This window comes from Nicotiana tomentosiformis, chromosome 12, assembly GCF_000390325.3.
Source record: "Nicotiana tomentosiformis chromosome 12, ASM39032v3, whole genome shotgun sequence".
Lineage (NCBI taxonomy): Eukaryota > Viridiplantae > Streptophyta > Magnoliopsida > Solanales > Solanaceae > Nicotiana > Nicotiana tomentosiformis.
The window spans coordinates 12,927,115-12,947,591 of NC_090823.1; the positions used below are offsets into that span (position 1 = coordinate 12,927,115).

The 20,477-nt window shown below is 37.0% G+C and overlaps 1 pseudogene; it reads right to left on the bottom strand.

Annotated features, from left to right (window-relative positions):
- Window positions 1-18,667: 18,667 nt before the first annotated feature.
- LOC138902248 (mitogen-activated protein kinase kinase kinase 20-like) lies at window positions 18,668-19,430 on the bottom strand (annotated as a pseudogene).
- Between the last annotated feature and the right edge of the window lie 1,047 nt (window positions 19,431-20,477).

Below are 20,477 nucleotides of genomic sequence, written 5' to 3' on the forward strand. Positions count from 1 at the left end.
GCACATGAGCGCTCGGTATCAGTTGTGCATCGCCGGCTTGTGATTCTATAAATGAGGTTCGAGGTGTGTATTTTGTGTTTTGGTGATAGGCCAGTCTGGAGGACTTGAGGCCAAGTTTAGACCGCAGCTTAGGCTCGGTAGCTTCAGTTATAACCTGTACATTTGGACTCATATGTCCGGTAATATCCCTATGAGTGGAAGTTGTGGCTCGATGAGCGGTGGAATGACTTTGTGATGAGTATGATGTAAATGCGGGATGTGTTAAGACGATTTGAATATGACGAGAAGTGTTTCCTTGAAATGTAAAGGAAAGGCCATTGGATGCTTGATTTTCGAATTGATGTGGCGTATAGTCTCTAGTAAGTATGTTTTGAAGGATCTTTCACATGGTTAAATTTTGGGGTAAAACTAAATTCTCACGTCTGGTTAATGAGTTTGGACTCAGATAAACTAAGTGATTACATAGTAATTGTGAATGTGAAAGGGTATAACAAGATACCAGAGTGAGGCTAAGTAGGTGGATTATCCCCTGCGGAGTAATCTACGTAGGAGTATTCCTTATGATATGAGTAGAGAGTTTCTTTTCTACCAACGGGGTGTATGGGTAGAGATTTGAATCTGAAACTGGTTGAGAAAGTTGACTTGTGTGTTAAGAGGATAAATACGAGCTTAGCGGATGATTGAGGTATTTTTATGGTTGGCGTTGTATGAACTTGGGAAGAAGTTTCGTTGGACTGACTGTGACATTATGGCAGTAAAAAAAAAGTATTGGTTTTGTGAGTTATGTAATATTTTAATCTATGGCTTTCAGCCAAGTGGGGGAGTCTGCTATTGACAATTTAATTTCATGGTTAGGTGTTAATTTTTAATTTTGGTCTGAGGCATACTTGTGAAATAGCTATGACTTGCAAAAGTTGAGATCGAGGATGACTCGAATAAGGAAATTTCTGGTTAAGGATTATATTGCACGTATGAGTAAATGGAATTCGCGGGATGAGTGAGTTGTTATGGGTGAATGATGTAGTGCACACAGAGTATGGATTTGATAGGTGGTGTTAAAGTAGAGTTACTTCCTTGAGTATTGTTGTACTAATGGGGCACGTGTCTTTCGACCCATTTGGGCGGTGCAATTAAATTTGAGCAAAGTAGGTGACTCCCGAGAAAATTCCAGTGGGTTTGAGAATTATATATAGCAATTGAGAATATTTTCGGACTTGTGTATGGATAAAATCCGAGATTTGCGTTTGATGGTGCCTGGACTTGCGAAAATTCTATATGACTAAGGATTCTACATTTTTGTATAAGGAAGGTAAGAAGAACAATTTCAAATTCACATAAGGTATTCTCAAAGTGAGTGTTATAGTTGTGGTATTTTTGAAGGTGCTTAAGAAGAATACAGGTGCTTATGGGACGTAGGGCGTTGTGGTTCTTTGGTAAGGTTTGTAGGGTGAGTTGTAGTTAAAGATCATGGTATTTTAGCAAGAAGAAGTATCAATCTGAAGACAAATTTGGAAGGAACTCGGAGAAAATAGGACAACTGGGTAGTAGGTTGGATCAGTATGGTAATATATATGATCGGTTCTTTGGGTGCTTATGATGTGGGGGGTGGGTTTTCTACAGGTGCTTTGTGGCAATACACCTAGACTTGGCGACTTGCGTGGCTTGGATAAGTTGGAGAGATTCGGTCTTGGTGGCTTGGTTGTGCAAATGGATTCCAAAGAATTCTTGATGGTTTCTACCGGTGTGGAGAACGTGTTATGTATTGTGATTTTCTCCTGAAAAGAAGCAAGAGAAAGGTTTATAACTAAAAGGGTATGTAAATTATTGGTGACTCAAAGTTGATAATGGGATTCTTGTGCTTGTCACATGATGGCATAATAGATGCGGTGAGTTGTGTGGGATTAAGGTTGGCGTGTGCAAGGTCACGGTTTAGCCTTGAAAGGGAGGTCATAAATTCTTAGAGGCATGAACAGTTTTCGATGTCTAGATTAATACTATTACTACTTGGTGTTGTATGAGAAGGGGGCGGACTTCAGAAGGCGCACTGTATTTTGACTTACGGATGTATAAATTTGTATTGCGATACTCACACTGTTGATAGAATGCTGATATTCAAATTTTGACAAGTGGCACGGAAGAATTTTTTTTAAAGTATTTCTCGTGGGATGATCTTGTATTAGAGAGGTGTTAGACATTCGGGCGGTGGAGATGGAATCAAATATGGTGATTCGCGTGTTCTATGGATTTGGAGATTGGGAGTTCTCAAGAGCGGATTGTTTAATGGTTATGGACTGTGAAGTTGTGGCCGGAGCTGGCCAGATGATAGAATGTGTTATGATTCAGTCATTATGGAGTTTCGGAAGAATTTTTATCTATTTGTGGGTAACCCGAGTTGATTTGGCGGTCCATTAGTAGGCCCAATTAAGATGTGTATTCTACACCGAGCCGGAATGGTTGACTCCATACTGCTATTGATGAGGGATGTGACATTTGGTTGATGTTGAGCTTATTCGTGTTCTGAGATGATCTGTGAGTTGCTCCTTTATGCTACGAGGAGTTGTGATTCATTGGTTATGTGCACAGATAGTGCGGTCCTATTTGAGTTTATAGTGGAATTTGAGCGTAATGAGTATTTTGGTATTGCATGATCGATTGCGTAATGGTTATGTTCTTTCAGGTTTTATGTGGCATTTTTGTCATTTGCCTCTCCGTGGTTATTAATTTTGAGCAGGGTGGCGCGGGGTATATTATATAGACCAACGTTTGGATGGGGACACACATTGCAGCAGAGCTATATTAAGGTATGAACCTTGTGTTAGAATCAGGTGATGGTTCTACGGTGTATGATGAATTTTCAGCATTTCGTTGTGGCGGTAGTTATTAATATTGCAGGGCAGTTCTCTCATTTGAGTCATTTTTCATGACTGAGTATATTTAAATTGTTGCGTATTGGTGCACAGATGGCATGAGTTGTGGCTCTGAGTTATATTGGTGCGGCATGACTGTGGAAATAGTTGTGTTTAGTAATATAAGGTCATTGGACCTCAAATGGGTACTATCATGTTTGATTACCGTATGTTAGGGAGGATAATATTGAAAGTCGGCTCAAAAAGCGATTATGGTTCTGGTTGGGCGAGAGAGCTCCATGACTTGTTTATTTCGCGTGTTTCTTTTATTATCAACAGGGTACAAAGGTTTTGGGATGAGGTTTGGTTCGATATGGGTTTAATACAAGTATGCGGTTAGTTTTGGAGTAGTCACTGCGATCGGGAATGGTGCTACGAGCAAGCGAGTTGTGTAATATGTTGGTTGATTATATCCGTGGTGATAGTTATAGCTCGATGCAACTTGTTCGGATTTATACGGTGTGTAAGTTTAAGACTTGTGTCTTGAAAGAAATTCTAAAGGTTGGAAATAAAATTCCAAGGTTTATGGGCTAGAGTTAAATTAATGAATTCAGTTGGATTGTGTTGTCAAGCCTATATGGAATAGGGTGACGTGGGTTCACCCCCGGGTACGTGTGTGGTAAGATGGAACGGTGATTTGATGGCTTGGAAACAACTCTTGAACGTATGTTTAAGTGGGGGAGAATGTAACGACCCGACCGGTCATTTTGAGTATTACAACCTTGCTTCCCCCATTACTGCTAAAATTGGGCTTTACAGTTGTTGTGTGACTTGTCGGGGCAATTGGTACGGGTCCAGTGAGATTTTAGAATGAATTAGAACATCTAGTTCCAAGGTTTAAAGCTTAAGTTAAAAATAATGACCGGATGTTGACTTATGTGTAAACGACCTCGGATTCGAATTTTGATGATTCCAATAGCTCCGTATGGTGATTTTGGACTTAGGAGTGTGTCCAGAAAATTATTTGGAGGTCCGTAATGGAATTAGGCTTGAAATGCCGAAAGTTGAATTTTTGGAAAGGTTGACCGGGGTTTTACTTTTTGATATCGAGGTCGGTATCATATTTTTGAAGTTGGAACAACTTTGTTATTCTATTTACGACTTGTACGCAAAATGTGAGTTCATTCCGGATTGATTTGCTATGTTTCGGCATCGAACCTAGAATGTTCGATGTCGATTCTTCAAGAATATGTGGTATCACATCAAGCAAATGATCTCCAAATTCAGTTTTGATTGAAGTATTAGATCCGTATTGAAATTACGGAGCCATAGCAAAAAGAATCGTTGAATTCGGACATCATATGAGAGAGTTATGCCTATTTCCGTATCGGGAATGATTTTTCGTCGCCGCGAGCGCCCAGGGTAGCGTGGGGCGCTAGCCCTGGTGCTGGAAATTTCGGGATGCTGGAAACTGCGCCACAGGCAGCGCCCCACGCTACCTGTGACGCCCGAAACAACTGAGGGTCTATAAAACGGGGTTCTTGCCATTTTTACTCATTTTTGAGTTTATGGAGCTCGGTTTATGCGATGTTTGGGCGATTTTCACGGGAAAACATTGGGGTAAGTGTTCCTTATCCTATATTGATTATATTTCATGATTCCATACTCATTTATATCATGAATCCATGAATTTATGGAAGAAAAATCAGATTTTTATAAAATCTTCCAAAAATATAAAATGAAGATTTGAAGGTCAATCCGATATCGGAATTTGATAATTTTTGTATGGTTGGACTCGTATCGGAATGGGTGTTCGGATTTTGTAACTTTATCGGGTTCCGAGATATGGGCCCCACGGGCAATTTTTGAACTAAATTTCGGATTTTTATGGAAAATTAGCATTTTCATATTGAATTGATTTCTATACTTCGTGTTGATTGTATCAAATTTTTTTGACTAAGATTCGAGGCGTTCGAAGGCCGAATCACGAGGAAAAGGTTTATTGGATTAAAGAATTTTCTTGGATTGAGGTAAGTAACTCTTCTAATCTTGGAGTTGAGGGTATGCACCCTGAATATATGTATTTTGTGAATTGTTGGAAAGTGACGCACATGCTAGGTGACGGGCGTATGGGCGTGCACTATAGAAATTACGACATAATTGTTTATGTGGAATGTTATAGTTAAATAACCTTGGTATTTTTCATGCGATTTTATGTGTTAAAGAAATTGAGCTGAAAAGCATATTACAAATCATGTTGAGGCTATGTGCCAGTATTATTGGGACTCACAGAGGTCATATTGCTGTGAATTATTGTGTTAAATTGAAAAGTCATACTCAGTCATATTTATTTCATTGCATATCATAACTCAGTTTTATGACTCTATTTTGATGCATAAAAATATTTTGGGTCGAATGCCCTGTTTTACTGAGATGCCCGAGTGGCTTGAGAGGTTTATGACTGAGTGAGGCCGAGGGCCTGATTTATGTTTCATATTCATGGGATCGAGCTTCACGCCGCAGCATGTTGCATATTCATGGGATCGGGCTGCACGCCGCAGCATGTTTGATATCGGCCGAGGGCCTGATTGGTGAGGATGAGTGTGGATCGGGGCTGCCCGCGTGCAGCATACCTGAGTGAGGCCGAGGGCCTGAATTGTGAGGAAGAGTGTGGATCGGGGCTGTCCGCCTGCAGCATACTTTATTATTATCGCACGTGAGTTGTCCGTGCAGATTATAGTGCTTGGGATGAAGGATCCCTTCCGGAGTCTGTACATACCCCCAGTGAGCGCAGGTACCTACTGAGTGCGAGTGCCGAGTGCCGAGTGTTGAGTGACTGATAGGCATGAGTGATTGTGAGGTATGCCCGAGTGGCAAGAGTGATTGTGAGGTATGCCCGAGTGGCAAGAGTGATTGTGAGGTATGCCCGAGTGGCACGAGTGACTGTGAGGTTTGCCCGAGGGGCTGTATATGAGTGATGTTCTGCCCGAGGGGCTGTTTATGATTTTATCAATGAATTGCATCGCATTGGCATGCACACATGACATACAAGCATAGAGATGTATTTTTTTCCTCATGCTGTACAACATCACATCATTCATGATTTCTCACACATTTTTGACAGATGGGCATAGTGATGCATTTGTTTTACACGGGTTATCCGGAAGGAAAATGAAACATCTTATTTATTATTGACAAGGTTTTGGGAGAAATTTAATGTTTTCAAACTATTTATATTATTGGAAACTTCGGCAAACGATTTGGGTTTTCACTGAGATATTTGAAAGGAAGAACTATAATTTTTGAAATCATTATTTGCGTGAGTATTTTATCCCTGAGTTATTTCTGGTATTATTTGCTTTATGTTGTTATGGATTGTTGTGTACTATTGGTTGTGGACCCGACCTTGGTAGAAGCTCGTCACTACTTTCAACCTACGGCTAGGTTTGTTACTTACTCAGTACATGGGGTCGGTTGTACTGATACTACACTTCTGCACATTGCGTGCAGATGTTGGCTGTTGTTGTTGCTGTGCTAGCTGGTTGCGGGACTTGAAGTTGTACCTGCGTTCCTGTTGTAGCTGCCTCTTGTTCAGGGTAGCCTTAGATTTATAAAAGCTCTGTTTATGTATTATTCAAACAGACTATGTATTTATTTCATTTCCGCTTTGTATACTCTATTCTTAGAAGCTCATGATTTGTACTACCAGTTCTTGGGGAGATGTATCAGTTTTAGATATTTTCTTTTAATTAATTTCATTGGAATTGGATAGTTGGAAATTGGCTTACCTAACGGGATGGGTTAGGTGCCATCACGACTAGTGGGATTTTGGGTCGTGACAAGGCCCACTGTTTATTTGGTTGTATTCTTTTTGTATAAGAACCGGGTATTACACTTGTACAGACACCTTTTTAATAATGAATGAAGCTCATATTTTTTTTCAGATATTTCTCTCTCGAACATTCTAGGGTTCGTCTAACTGAAATCCTTCAATTTCTCTCTTTTCATTTGCAAATCTCATATGGTATCAGAGCGAACGTTGTTGGTTCACTACAAGAAAATAAGGCTATGACGACATTTTAAAAATGTCGCCATAGATCACATAAATGTCACAAAATGCTTAACTGACATTTATTTTACACTAAAAATAAATGTCGGAAATTTCGATGTCGGGAATTTTCCGACATTTAAATTAGTGTCGTAAAATAATTAGTGACATTTGTTTTGTGACATGTTGTCAAATGTCAATGAGATGTACTCTTGACTCATCTTTCTTGCGACATAAAATAGAAATGTCGAAAAATATGTCTCGTCAATAGTTTTTCTGTTTTTGGTTTTTATATTAAAATAATATAATGAATTTTAAAATTCTTCATGATGAAATAATCATTTGATATTTCAGAACACCATACACCACAAAAATGAAACAAATAGCCACTTCTGCATACTCTTTTTGTAAAGAACTACAAACTGTAATTATCAAAATATTGTAAGCAACATAGTAATACATAATTGTTCTCAAACAAATATAAATTTTTTTATACATCTCTAAAATATGTTAAGATCGTCTATAGTCTAGGCGAATAATAATCAGCAATAGGGGACAAGATCTATCTCTAAACTTAGTTTCAAGCATTTTTTTATCTTGCTCGTGCCGTGTTGGAGAATATTACTCAAAACCAAATCTTCCATAATAACCGACTTTCCGTCATAACACTGGAACAACATCGAAAGGAGTTCTTGATTGATCGGCTAGCTAGAAGCCTTCCTTGAAATAGATCGTTACCCAAGTTGTGTATCCAGTACCACAACCTAGGTCACTGATCTATAAATTCAAACTTGTTGAACCTGTAACTCGTTAAAACATAAACAAACAAAAACATAAATAATACCCCCCTCTTGAGAAAAAAGATAGCTAACAAGTTGATAATAATCCTAAAATTCAGAATACCTTGTTATGTCCTTCCCCAATTTCATATTTTCTTGGCTTTTGCAAATGGAAATCTGGATGTTTTCAAGGAATCCCAAATCAATCGTGAGAAAGGGTTGAGGAAAGGTGAGAGGCGGTTAGGGTTTTGAAAGAAATGAATTAGAGTGAGGCCTTTATTAAGAGTTCCTAATTTGTTTTTCAGTAATAGTCTTAAAATTTTCTTAATATCCATCTATCACATTTAAGTTACAAATGCGGTAAATTTTTCATTTTTAGTTCTAAATGTCACTAAATTGTACTTTATTGTGATTTAAGATCAAAATCAAAATTATTATTTTTGTTATCGTTTTTTTACACTATTCTGTCGTTATTGTTATGTCAATATTTTAAACAAGCTTTTTATCGACATTTACTATCACTAATTAAATATAAAAAATGACTTTTTTTCTTGTACAAAGTACGATTTAACAATTAAAAAATATAGTGAAATTTTCAACATTAGATGTTGTATACGGTCGAAATCGGGCATGTCAGATATCTTAGGCACGAGGAGCTGCCCCGAGGGTAAGCTCGCAATAAACCAGGCTCGAGCTCAATAGCAAAGTACGGATCACGAAGATCGAAGTGCTCGCTGAAGATTGAGACCGAGCATAACCGACTTCGAGTAAGGCATAATAACGGAATGGCGAGATATTAGCAACAGACCGAAGATCTCGGAAGAAATCCCGGAACAGATCAAATCAAGCGGTTATTGACGTCAATCATGAGATTTGTTTTCGTTATTATATTTGTACCTTATTTAGGATTCCTCTACTATATAAAGAGGGACCACATTTATTTGTTAGGGGCATTGATTCACTGATAAAGATATATAAAAACACTGCTCTCTATTTTACTTACTATCCATTACTGTTCATCATTGTTTATCCTCTATTCTTTACTGTTCTTCTTACCCAACCTCGAGACCATCTTGAATTGAGGTCGAAAGCATTGCTAGAACACTGGTTTAATTTATTTTACTATTCAGATTATCTATTCAATTCCTTGTTTGTCAATTGGTATTGGATTAAATCATGTATCCTTAAAAATACTAAATAAGTTTAATTGTTAATCGGAGCGGGTGGTCGATAGTGAACCGACGAGACTCGGTCTTGTTTAAAAAGTAGCGGAGGAGGATCACGATCCCCCACAACGATGGATGGATTTGCCAGAGGCACACATCATACCTCTTGCAAAAGTCTAGAATGATCGGGTCCATCAGGCCTAGTTTGAAGGGATAAGTATAAACACTTGAGTACCCCTCCACGTGGGTAGTAACGGCTTCCTCGGGCCCAAATACTACTACGTTCTTGCCTTCCCAATTGCAGTCCTTACGAACTATGAGAAGAATATCTTCAGTCACAGAACATATGTATCTCGAGACTCCTTCACCTTGGTCCTGTTTGCATGAACGCTTTCAAGGGAGGCTCGGCAGCGGGTTCATTAGCAACCACAACAAGGGAAGCCATATCGAGGGCGACCACTTCAGGGCCAGCCGCTTCAGGACCAACGGGCAGTTGAGAAGATGAAGAGGCAACTTTTTGAAGAACGGTTTTCGATGGTTTGGCCATTGTCATCTGGGGGAGTGTTTGAAAATTTGAATAAAGAATGCAAAATTTTGGAAAAATGGGTTTTGAAGATGAAGAACACAATATGAAGATTTGAAGAAAATTTGGGGGAAAATCTGGAGATTAATATAGAAATTGAAGAACAAGGACGAAGATATGAAGGTTTGAAGAAGGTTTGATGATGACTGGAAAGCTTGAAGGTAGTACTTTAGTCAAAAAGTAGAAAAAGAACAAAGGAAGGAAGCTTTTATAGGGAAACAACTGACGCTGCGCATTCGAGGCAACCTGCCGATGAGTGACACGTGTCCGAAATCAGAACGATGCGACTGACGGGACGGTTCAGCTCCCTCGTCGTAACGTACGAAGGAAGGAACCGGAGTCATCTGTCATTTTCCATCGTTTTGGCAAGCCTACTCTCTAAGAAACAAGGGAATTATCTGTATACGGGTAAAACCGAGTCCAATGAGCACCCTGGTTTCCCAGTGAGGCAAACGGAGCAGGAACATGACCGTAAGGAATCGGAGTCAGAGCGAGGAGCCCCTCATATCGGAGCTCGAGCAAAACACCTGCCCTCGGGAGCATCGGGACCACATACTCCGGGTCCGGTTCGAGCCTCAAGACTTTGGAGAGAAATACCAAACAGCTGCGCCTGACTAACAAAGGTCCGTGATGTCCGTGACCAACTGGATATCACGGAGTGTACCTCGGCCCGTATCGGTAGAAAATTAGTGATTAGCAAAACGGAAGATTTTTACCTTTCTTAGAATTGTACGTAGGGTAAAACTCACCTACTATATAAAGGGAAAAGCTTATTATTCATAGAATACATTGTAACATGCATACCAAGGCAATTTACTCCTATTCTCTATGTTTCTAAAAGTTATTCAAAGTTCTTATTTTTGTTCATAAGTTCCTCATAAGTGCAAGCTCAGAACCGAAGGCAGGTTCCTCGTTGAGCCATTAACAGAGATCGGGATCACTCTTATCATTGGTTTGACCATTTATTACGTCTTTCATTTTCTTAATCTAATGTTATTAATCACTTGAATTGAATTAATTCACATATTCTTAAAACCTCATATAAATTCAATTGTTATCCGTTTTTAAGGGTAAACAATATCAATGTAAGTGAGCGATAAAACTTGAGCTCCTAAACAGGATAAAGGATAACAGTTAAGTTTCAATTGCTAGCGTTAAACATTGAGCAAATCTTAATCCCAAAGCGCATTTAGCTAGAAGTAGTGCGATACCAAATATTAAAATAGCGATTAGGTAATGTGACTCATAAAGCGCAATCAAAAAATGCCACTCATTAATAATCACGATATATCGCAATTCGGGTACTATAAATGCAATTTCCAATTGAGACTTATATGCCGCAATCTCCTAATGCGACTTATAGGTCGCAATTGAGAATTGCGACTTATAATCCTAGCGACTTAGGAAGGTATTAACCAACCAACTGTCAGGACATACATTGGACATTCATAAACCTAAGAATTTAGTAACAACAAAAGAAGAAGAAGAAGAAGAAGAAGAAGAAGAAGAAGAAGAAGAAGAAAAACAAAAAGAGATCATGGAGAAGAAGCTGATTAATGCAAATCTATTTTTTTTTCCAAAAAAAAAAAAAAGCCAGTCTGGTGCACAAGGTATTCTATGTTCACGCAGGGTTCGGGAAAAGGTCGTACCCAAAGGGATATGATGTAGACAACCTACCCTAATAGACACATTAGTGATTATTTCCATGGCTCGAACCAATGACCTATAGGTCACACGGATACAACTTTACCTTTGTTCCAAAGCTCCCGTTTTATTATTTTTTTCGAATACAAATTTATTGGATATAAGGAAAATATGACATTCTTTTTGACAATTTTACAGAATGCATTATTGCCAAGCATATGAAAACTTGTTTGAGATTTCTTAGTGAACTAATTGATTCTGACATGATCCAAGAAAAAGATTTGCCATTTTGACATGAAACATGTGATGCGAATACCTTTGTTTGCTAGTAAGTCCCAAACAAAGGATAAAAGGACATGAATTATATTTTTTTTTTCTATTCAGAAGGGACTTGTGTGAAAGTTCTATTTTTTTTTCTTTTCCCATTTCTGTAGCGCCAAAAGCTTTATCAAATATGCATCATTGTCCTGTTGATTGATAGTTGAGAAATACTATTTCCCGGACAGACCTTTATACGTTAGGCCTATTTATCACTGTTGAAAGACATGGTTTAATGTACCATATGAATTTTTCTCTCATTTAGTTAATTATGCAATAATAAAACAAATTGGTTCAAGTATCAAGCATAAATTGGAAGATTGACAAGATGAAGTAAATAATTTCTAGCTCTCATGAGAATATGCGTGGGAGTTGTTTGGTGATAAAGGTATTCTACCTTGTCAAAAGAAACTATAAACAAAAAATATGTCGTTTTTGTAATCTATATCTTTGGTGATAAACAAACATTTTCTCCCTTTAATAAAATTTTAAAAATGCTTATTTTATCCTAAATATAATGATAACCCTCGACTTTCTATTTTTCTGACAAAATATATAAAGAGACACTTAAAACTAGATTCAAATGTCCATCTCACACTCCAACTGACTCAATGATCAAGCAGATATATTTCAACTTGGCACAAGTGTGTTTCGTGGACACCCCGAGCTGACATGGCAAAATGTTTGATTTTCACACAACTTTGGATGCGTGAATTAAGCTCTTAAAATTATATTTTTGCTTGATTTTTTTTATGTGGGGCCCACTTTCTTCTTCTCCAATCAAGGCATAGTCACCAGCACTCTTCCGTCATCATCACAAACTCATCACCACCCTCACGCTATCACCCCAACAAGAACAACACCAAATATACCATTCAATAACCCATAAAATTAAACAGTATTATGATTTTTATGGCAGCCATGGAAATAGAGGATAAGCGAATAGAAGAAGCATTATTGTTTTTGATTCTAATATCCGATCGAATTAGACAAGCAGCTAATTGAATCGTCGCTAATGTTTCCATGAATCTAACCGGGCCTTAACCCTAGTTTGCAAGTGCAAGCACTAAAATTCTTCTATATTCATATCATATGTTAAGATCTATTAAATTCTTATATCTTTTTCGAATGTGAAGTGATTATTAATATTTATGTATCATATTGATTTTTATGTTTAATTACTAAATTCGGTTAACCTAAAAGTGTACATCAACGAAAAATTATTGTTAGACAACTAAAAAAATAACTATTATGTGTTACTAATAGAATTCTCCCATAAGAATATTTTAATCGATAATATGTTTGTCAATTTTTTTATATTTTTACTAAATATATATTTACTTATCAAATATTTAACAAAGTAAGAATGAAATAATATTTAAGTAACAAAAAATCTCGAAAACCCGAAAAACCCGACAAAACCGAACCAATCCAAACCGATATAGTTGGTTTGGTTTGGTTTTGCTAAAAACTGAACCAACCCGGTCCACGTATACCCCTAGTGGACATATACGACAATGGGTTGAAGATAATATTCACAACCATATTGTGAATGAGATACATGCGATATCATTGTAGAAAAAGTTTGAGACTCTTTATGTTTCAAAAACTGGGAACAACAAGTTATTCCTACTAAAGCAATTGACGACCTTTAAATACAAGGAGGGCAGTCCTATCCTTGATCATATAAATGATTTTCAGGGTGTCCTTGATCATCTGTCTGGAATGGGAGTTAATTTTGATGATGAGGTACAAGGACTTTGGCTTCTTAATACTCTGCCAGACTCTTGGGAAATTCTTCGTATTTCTTTTATAAATTCAGCTCCTGGAGGTAAGGTAACCATGGAATATGCAAAGAGTGGTGTGTTGAATGAGGAAGTAAGGAGAAAATCTGAGGTTCGTCCTCAAAAGCAGATATCTTGGTTACAGAAGACCGGGGGAGAGATAGAACAAGAGGTTTGAGGAATAGAGGTAAAAATAGAATTATGTCAAGGTCCAAATACCATAATATTACATGCAACCATTGTGGAAAGAAAGGACACATCAAAAGGCTTTGCTACAAGTTGAAGCAAGAGAACAATGTTTCTGCTATTGTTCGAGATGAACTTCTTTTTTCTTATGATGAAAACTTCATCAATTTGGTATCCCATGAGATGAGTTGGATAGTAGATTCTGGAGCTACATCACATGTCACACCAAGGAGAGACTTTTTCTCATCTTATACTCAAGTTGACTCTGGAGTATTAAAAATGGGCAATGCAGTGAAGTTAAGATGTTTGGTGTTGGCACAGTTTGTTTGAAAACTAATAATAGTTCAACGTTACTTTTTCAAGATGTCAAGCATGCTCCAGACTTTCCTTTTAATTTGATCTCCCCAGGAAGATTAGACGATGAAGGTTACCATAATGCCCTCTTTAATAGCCAATGAAAGCTCACCAAGGTCTCGTTAGTAGTGGCTCGATGAGTCAAGTCTTCTCATCTATATGTGACACAGGACTCTATTCTTAATCGTTCCATAAATCTGGTGAAAAGTGACACTTTATCAGAATTGTGGCATAGAAGATTGAGTCATATGAGCGAGAGAGGGATTACGTGTTTGGCTAAGAAGAGTTTGCTTTCTGGGGTGAAACAAGCAAAGCTGGAAAGGTGTATCCATTATTTAGCTGGCAAACAGAAAAGAGTTTCCTTCCATAGCCGTCCTCCTTCAAGAAAGCCCGATTTATTGGAGTTAGTACACTTTGATTTGTGTGGTCCTTTTAAATTAAAGTCAAAAGGTGGCACTTTACTTTGTGACCTTCTTTGATGATCATTCTCGCAAGCTCTAGGTGTATCCTTTAAAATAAAAAGATCAAATACTCGGCGTGTTTAAGGAGAAAAAGGATATGTCTCGTATTCCTTACTCTTCTTCTATTGGTAGCTTGATGTATGCTATGGTTTGCAGAAGATCATATATTTCACATGTCGTTGGTACTGTTAGCAGATACCTTTCTAATCTTGGAAAAGAACATTAGGATGCAGTAAAATGGATACTAACTACTATAACCACCTCACTAACCAATCACGTGTATCATTAACTAACTAACTCTGTGATCGAGCGATATAGTGATGCAAATTGGATCACTGGATCATCTGAAGTTAAATCCACGAGTGGATATGTTTTCACAATTGGGGGTGGAGCAGTGTCTTGGAAATCATCCAAACAAATGTGCATCGTCCGTTCTACAATGGAATCTGAATTCATAGCTTTAGATAAGGCCGGTGAAGAAGCTGAATGGCTCCGGAATTTCTTGGAAGATATTCCATTTTGGCCCAAACCTTTGGCATCTATTTGTATACATTGTGATAGTCAAGCGGCAATAGGCAGGGTAGGGAGCGTTATGTATAACGAAAAATCTCGTCATATATGACGGAGACACAATACTGTTAGACAACTACTCTCTAGTGGTGTTATCACAATTGACTACATAAAGTCAAGAGATAACGTGTCAGATCCACTTACAAAAGGCCTTTCTAGAGAGGCAGTTGAAAGATCATCAAAAGGGAATGGGGTTAAGGTCTAGGACAAGTCATCATGACGGTAACTCTACCTAGCAGACTGGAGATCCCACGAGCTAGGTTCAAATAGATCAAACAAAGTTATGAATGATAGTTCAACATTGTCAAATAACTCAACCCATTCTCGTGATGAAGACAATATTCAGAAATTGAGGTAAAGCATTAAGGCTTTTTGATGAGTCAACAAAGCTTAAAGGTTTTTTAATGATTTGCTAAGTCTGGCAGGATATGACCAGATAGTGTGTCTATAGGATTACACGTTTAGAAATCACCTATGTGAGTATGAAGTGTAAGCCGCTTCAAGGGGAATGAAAGTAAAGGCCCATTCTCTAAGCACTCATGAAACCAGGCGGTGTTCATGGCTGAAACGAACACAAACGTGAGAACCATAGATGGTTAAGGATTGATCGTGTGACTTATGTTGTCTAGGTATACAACAAAGCTCGACGGTTCAAAGATATCAAATCTACCGATTGACCGAGTATATCCGATATAAGTTCACTACGGAAAGTTCAAAGGGAAACTTACTTATCCAGATGCAATTAATTCTTGCATGTAAAACACACACGCGTCCGTGCATTTCTTTATTTTATAGCCATTCCCCATTCATGTGGGGGATTGTTGGGATTTTAAGCTTGTGTAGCTTAAAGAGGGTGAATGAGAAATGGAGGAAAAATGAAATATTTGAGTTTCCCTTGGCAAAGGGACATTGTCCCATATCGGAGAAAGAAAAGGCTTTTGATGAGTATATATATAATTGCTCTTCTTCTAGCTCTTAAAGAGTTAAGAAGAAGGGAAGCCTCGTGCCGTCGTCGTCGTCACTCGCTCGGCTCGGCTTCGGCTTCGGAATTAACGAAAAATTCAATTCGGAATAACCCGCGACCCGGTTCGGTCAGGCCCGTTTTCTTTCTCGGATTATTTTAAATACATTTTCCTGCAATATTTCAAACAACCCTGTTCCAACAGCCATGGCTGTTTCTGAAAGGTTGCAAACCTTTTCAGAAACAATGCCAGCAACTCTATAAATAGAGTTTGAATCCCAGAATCTTTCCTTACAAAATTTTCTGAGCTTCTTCTTCTTCTTCTTCTTCTGCAAAAAAAATTCCAGTGTGTTTTACAGCCTTCGAGTGGCTTGCTGTTCACCGGCGTTTTGGTACCAACACTCCGGTGAGTTAAATCGTTCTATCCTGGGAGGATATATTCCAGCACCTCGGGTACTTGAGGGGAATAATTTTTTTAAGGATACACTGTGTATTCAGTGGGCTCGATTTATTCCTATACTGTTTTTTTTTTTTTTTCAGAATCTATTTCGTTAAACAAGTATTAGTAACTTTCTGTTTTATTTTTTCAGAAAGTTTAATTATTTATTACAGCAATACAGAATTATAACAAATTAACCTGCACAAAAACATATTGTCCGACAAGGCCGTGATAATTGAATAGAAGGGTCACTAAAGAACCCTCTCATTATAGTGTTCTTCACGAGAAAAAGTTTATCCCAGTTCTCTTTTTCTACATATAGTATACATAAATATATGTTTCTGCATGTATTCAAAAGAAGAAGAGGAAGAATAAAATGAATAAAGCTAGAAAGAAAAAGGGATTAATTTTTTTTTGAATCTGGGCATCCCGAAATGCATTTTCTTTACCTTTCTTTTTGATTTCCGTTTCTTCACCAAGCTATGTCTTTTTTATGCTTAACATTCTTGCTTCTATCATTTTATTTCTTTATTTTATCTGGAAAGATATACACAACAGTGTGCACTGAAAATTTTAAATCTTTTTTGCCTAAAAGTTTCTTCGTTTGCCTTTTATCGACAACTGTATGTAATATTATGACAACTCGAGCTGTCTTAACTTGGGTTTCTTCTCAATCGCAAGTGGAAGTTTTTTTTTTTTAATTTTAGGGCTTGGGTTTCTGATTGAGAAAACTACCCTATGTAGCCCATGTTTTTGCATATTGACACAAAATAGCCCTTCGGCCCAAACATATTACATCTAATAGCCCGAAATATCTATTTTGTATATTTATTGTATAGTGACAGTTTATTTTGTATATTTGTTGTATAGTGACAGTCTATTTTATATAGTGACAGTATATTTTATATAGTGACAGTATATTTTGTATATTTTTTTGCATAGTGACAGTCTATTTAGTATATATTTTGTATAGTGACAGTTTATTTTGTATATATTTTGTATAGTGATAGTCTATTGTATATAAATTGTATAGTGGCAGCCTATTTAGTATATTTTTATATAGTGACAGTATATTTTCTATATTATTTGTATAGTGACAGTCTATTTTAGTATATATTTTGTATAGTGACAGTCTATTTTGTACATATTTTGTATAGTGACAACCTATTGTATATAAATTGTATAGTGACAGTCTATTTTTGTATAATTTTTTGTTTCAATACTACTAATTCACTGCTAAACCAATCCTATATTTTGTATAGTGACAGTCTATTTAGTATATTTTTTATATAATGACAATTTATTTTTGTATATATTCACTATACAAATTTTTGTTTCAATACTACTAAGAACCAATTTTTTTGATTTCAATACTACTAATTCACTTGGTTTATTTCAAAAGGACTGAATTTTTATAGGCTAAAGAGAAAATTAAATATGCAAGATCCATCAATTTATACACAAATAAAACCACAATTTCCAGAGCAAGAACACTTGAAATGTCCAAGATGTGATTCACCAAACACAAAATTATGTTATTACAACAATTATAATCTTTCTCAGCCACGTCACTTTTGTAAGAGTTGTCGTAGGTATTGGACCAAAGGTGGTACTCTTAGGAATATTCCAGTTGGTGGTGGTTCTCGTAAGAACACAAAAATGTTCTTCTTCATCCAATAAGAAAATTTCCTCCTCAACGACGTCGTCTTCAGTTTAATCTTCAAAACCTGATCAGATAACAAATCCAAAACCAGAGCCATTTGGTATACCTGCAATTCCAGCTTTTGATCAGAACCTTAGTAGAGTGATTGGTATGACTAATGGGCAATTCAGTTCGCTGTTGGAGTCAAACGGGCCGCAATTTGGGGCTTTGCCGGAAGCTTTGAATACGAATAATAATGGGTCCAATTTGCAGTTAGGCGAATTTGCAAGGAATCAAAATACCAATTTGGGTTCGGGTTCGGGCTCAAATGGTACACGTCAAAATGGGAGTAATACAAATGGATATTTGGGATAACAACGGCTTCTTCGGCTGAGAAAAATGCGTATGATCGCTGAGAGAAGGAAGTTATCGCTGAGATAATATTTAAATTGCTCAAATTGACATATTCTGTTGGGGGTTGGATCATAGCTTATTCATCGACTTAATTCGTTCTGTTCAGGTTCATGACCCAATCATTTACTCTACTCATTTTAACCTACTATTCAAATTTGACCCAACCTGTCTACTTTACACTCTGGTCAAAGGCTTGACCGCGTCTCCACCCTAAGCAAGGTCAATAGCTGCAGTGAACAATAAATCATATAGATTGGTTGTGGTCACTATACAATTTTACCACGATGGCTAACTATGGCAGCAGCTGTAGTTTGTAATAACTATTAACTGGCGTGATGGGATAAAATTTTGGTGTAGAAGGTGCTAGATAAACTTTGGCTTCACGATCCTATTGCTAGAGGAAAAGCCACTATATATAGGTTTGAGCCATTGTGCTAATGCAGATGGAAAATATGTTACCATCTAGCCTCCATCAGAGAATGATCGTTGCTTTTATAAATGGAAGGAATGGATGCTTTAATAGCATATCAGCAGTCCATCGCGATCTCGGCTCCTTAACAAGACACTTTTTCAGAAAATCTTCAGCCTCTTTCGACAATCTTTTGTTCTGCAAATCCGGTGATCCCATTCCAATTTTGCACAATAGATAAACAACGTTGTTAGCTTCACTGCAATCCCATACTGTCTTCCCTGTAACCATTTCAAAGACAGTGCATCCGAAAGCCCAAATATCAGCTTCAGGTCCGTATTCGTTATCAAGAACTAATTTTGGCGCCATGTACATAGGTGTTCCTTTGAGTCCGTGCTTTCTTTTCTGACTCTTTACTCCTCCAACCTTCTTCGCGAACCCGAAATCAGCAATTTTGGCAACTTTATCAGTACCAACTAGAAGAATGTTATCTGGTTTAATGTCACGGTGAACAAAACCTCTTCCATGAATATGACTAAGCCCCAATAGAATCGATTTCGCGTACTGTTTTACCTCAAAATCTTGCAACCCGTGCCTTGAATTTTGACCAATCCGATCAGCTAAACTTCCAGCAGACGCGTACTCGAGTAACATGTTGTACAATATCTTCCCATCTTCTTCAGTAACATTAGCTCCGAAACTGCGATTGTCACGGAATATCAATGGAGAAGTTTGTTGTTGTTGCTGAAGTGACGATACCAAAACTGCCTCTTCCGATGGTTTTGCCTCTCGTCCATATTATTGGATGATCGGTGATCGCCGCCATTGAATCAATTTTTTTCTTGCTCTCAATAGTAATTGATAACCTGGTTTTTGTTTTGTTTTGGTAACTTTCTGTTATTGCTATACTTACTTATATATAAGTAGGAGTTACCTAGTTTTCCTTTTCCCTATTAACATATGATTACGTGTTTCTTGAGTTACAAGCTAGGTTTTTATTTTAGGGCCGAGAAACTAAAGTTGTAAAGTTTCCAAAATTTGTTTCTTTTCTCTTTTTCCTATATTGTAGTAATTTGTAACAAATGATTACCATTTTTACAAGTAATCTTACTAATAGCTGTTAATTAATAGGTACAGATTTGATGAGAAGTTCACGTATAAGGAATCTTTCCAGAACACTCATACTTTAGGGCTATTTTTCGCCGATGAAGGTCATGGTTCAATGTAGCAATTGAATTTTCTTTCTCATTTATGCTTTAGCTATGCAAAAAGAAAATAAATTTGGTCAAGTCTCAAGCACGAAACGGAAGATTGATAAGTCTAAGTAAATAATTCGTGAAATTAGTATTCTTTGTTCTAGCTCTCCTAGGAATATTCTACCTTGCCAAAAAGAAAAAAGACACTATAAACAAAAAATATTGCTAGGGTATACTATAAACTATGCATTTTGTTATAGTATTTTTTATGAAATAATTATTTATTTATTTATTCAATTCAATAAAATTTTATTTTAAATAGGTCATGTATTTGTTGTGTGTGCTTTGCATATATAGTAGATGATTTAGTGTATATAATTGAGCTTATACACGGAAGATTAAATCATCGGTTCTTATAAGTCATAAAGTTTATGGTCACAATTTATTGACAAAGTTGCACAAACCGTCGGAATGGCGTTGTAGCACAAGATTAAATATAATTTATCTTGATTATGAGAATGATTTAATTCCAACTTCTTGTACTTATACTCTAAATCTTGATATAATTATTATTAGTTGGGCATGTTATTTATTGTTTTGATTTATTAAAAGCAAGATTCTTTAACAAGCCTGGTAAATTGGACAATAGTAATATAGGGAGAAATTCAAAAATAGCC